We start from the raw sequence: 3,113 nt of genomic DNA on the forward strand, positions 1-3,113 counted from the left end.
AGACTCTGCTTGATTTTTACATCTCCAATCCCGTGTATTTGTTATCTGGAGGGGACCCATCGAGTCACGGACCCTAACAGATCAAAATCAGAACAAATAGTGAGGTGGATATAATTTGCAAATTGCAAATGGGTGCAGTAAAATTCACTTTAGTTTATTCTAATACTGAAAAATAGTCCGTGACTCTACTTTTCTCTGAGTGGTAAGGCAATGGCAGTTTTTTCAAAACATCAGTAGCAGACTGTCCCATTGAAGAGCTTCCAAGAATTTTAAGAAACACTTGAAAAAACAGGGGAAGTGCAAGCAAGATGGCTCAGAGGGGAAATGAGCCTGCTTCCAAGCCTGAAGACCTGGGTTTGTTATCTAAGATCTACATGGTAGAAAGAATATGACTTCTACAAGTTAACTTCCACGTGCACACCATGACACACTTGCCTGTGTACACATAAACACACACACAATTAAAGACTTTAAATATATATTTTATTTGTTACTTTTATTTTATGTGTATCAGTTTCAGTATTAGAATAAAGCAAAGTGAAATTTATTGCATCCATTTGCAGTTTGCAAATTATACCCACTGCACTGTTTGCTCTGGTTTTGTGGTTAGGTGGGGAGATTGGAAAATAGATAGTGCACTGAATCCAATATACCCTATGCTTTTTTCCCACATGTATTCACATGAGAAAGTTTTTTTCATGTAATCGAAATAGTAACAGATTAGCAATAACTAATCACAAACAGAACTATTATGTGCAATGCTGTGGCTGTCAGAATAGGGTATTGGATCCCCTGGAGCTGGAGTTTCAGATGGTTGTTGGCTGCCATGTGGGTACAGGGAACTGAACTCGAGTCCTCTGCAACAGCAGTCAGTTGTTTTAACTTCTGAACCATCTCACCAGCCCAGCTTTGTTTTTAACATATAAAAAAAACCAAGGGAAATCTTTGACTAGCGTTCGTTTGTCATGTCATGCCTGAGCTGTTCACACAGGGGTTACTGCCAAGCTGATGTCCTCATTCAGAGGCAGGAGGCTCCTTCTTGAGCCTGTTCTCTGCCAAGGTAGGGAGGGAAATGCCTGCTCAATTTCCTCAACAGTGACATGCTATCCAAGAGATGCCTCTTGCCACTGCTTGAGCCTTGTGTTCAGGTGGGAGATGTGCAGTATCTCAGATGTATCCATAAATGTGTTCTTATCTATAAACACGAGAGGTTCCCTTTTGTTCTCTGGTATTTATTACGGTACCTTGATTCTCTGATCTCTGTGAGGCACTCATTGAAATTCTACATTATTTGCGTTTTTCTGTTTCCTCTCAGTCAGTCCCTGTCTTCTGTTTTGTTCTTTCATTAGCGGTTTCTATCCAGTATCTGGTGATATTTGGTTGATCATATGTAGTCTTAAGCACTAAGGAGCTGAATGGAAAGCCCATGACCAGGATGCATCACACCAGAGGCAGATGAGCAGAACTGGCATTTCGTTGTGGGACCAAATTAGCATCAGGTCTTTTCTTCTACTATAGACATTTACTCCAGAGAGGAATCCTACTGTCTCCTGCCTGGGAGATAATTGTGTAAGGCAGAAATCAAGGTGCTCAGAGCTTAGAAGGGGATGTTTGAACGTGAGGGTTTTTCTGGCTTACACCTATAATCCTAGCACTGATGAGGCTGAGACAGGAGGATTGTCATTAATTCAAGGCCAGCCTGGGTTACAAAATGAATGCTAGTGCAGTCTGGGCTGCAGAGTGAAGCTGGGCTTAAAAGTCATAAAGAAAGAATGAAAGAAAGAAAAAAGAAGTGAAAGAGAAAAGGTAGAAAAGTGAGGGACCTGGCTTAGGGCTCAGAATGCAGGTTTTACTTTATTTCTCTATTACACACCTACCGTTACCTGTGACATTCCTTCCCTCCTTCCTACCTTTCCCTAATGTGCAGCCTGCCTCCCTCCTCCCTCCCTTCCTTTTCTTTTTTCCTGTTTTACTTCCTTTCTCAGAATTGGAAGTTGACAAACGATTCCTCATACTTGCAACTGTTGAGGTATTCCCAGTCCTCTAGTTGTGCCCTGATTGTCAAGTCCAGAGTCTATAGTTCATCTTCTCCACTGGTTGTCTTCCCATTCTTCTACAGTCTGAGGTCTGAACAATGGGCAACCTGGTCTCCAGATCTGGGAGTTGAAGTGCTCTACTCAGAGACATGCAGCCAGTCCTCCTAGCCATAGACTGCCATGTAGGAGGACAGCCTCCACAGCCATCTAGTCTTGTCCAGGCTGTAGGTCAAGAGCCAGCTTGCTTTTCTTCTTTCTGCACACACTTAGTTGTCAGCTTCCCTGTATCCTAAGTTCCCATTTTCCTTTCCCAATTACAAAATTTTACCGCTATTTCTGTCCTCCTGTCTTCTGCTTTTTCCATTGCACTTTTTGGCTTACAGTTTGTTGTTCTTGTTGTTTTTGTTATTCTTTTTTGAGATCATGTGTAACTGCAGTGCTCAGGCTGCTCTCCAACTCATGGGCCAAAGTGAACCCTCACCCCAGCCTCCCAAGTATTTGGAAACACAACAATGTGGAACAAGGCTTGAGTTGGCTTACAAGGTTTAAGCTTTTTTGGCTAAGATTTTATGGCATTTGGCAGACAGCAGAAATAGAATTGCATGCCCCTTTATCAGAAGTCTGACAGCACATTCTTAAACATGTTTTTCAAACTTTTATACATGTATACAATGTATTTAGATCATATCCCTGCCACTATCTTCCTCCAACCCTCCCTGGGAACCCCTAACCATGATTAATAACTTCATGAGTCCTATTAGTACTGATAGCTCATGGGTTACGACCTATCCACTGGGGCATGGCCAACCTACCAAAAACCACATCCCTAAAGAAAATGACTCTCTCTCCCTCAGCAGCCATCTGTTACCAATAACTCCTCAGGTAGGGGTGGGGCTCAAGAACTCTCCCCCTCCCAAACTGCTGTTGACTGGCTTGATCTTGTGTAGATCTGTACAGGCAGCCACAGCTGTTATGAATTCATGAGCTTAACAGATATGTTACTGACAGTGCACTCTTTAAAAATCATAAACTATAACAAACGGTGGTTTAAGGTAGATTTCAGGCCCTAGTCAAAAG

Source organism: Nannospalax galili, unplaced genomic scaffold, assembly GCF_000622305.1.
Source record: "Nannospalax galili isolate Female #2095 unplaced genomic scaffold, S.galili_v1.0 scaffold463, whole genome shotgun sequence".
In the NCBI taxonomy this organism is placed as follows: Eukaryota; Metazoa; Chordata; class Mammalia; order Rodentia; family Spalacidae; genus Nannospalax; species Nannospalax galili.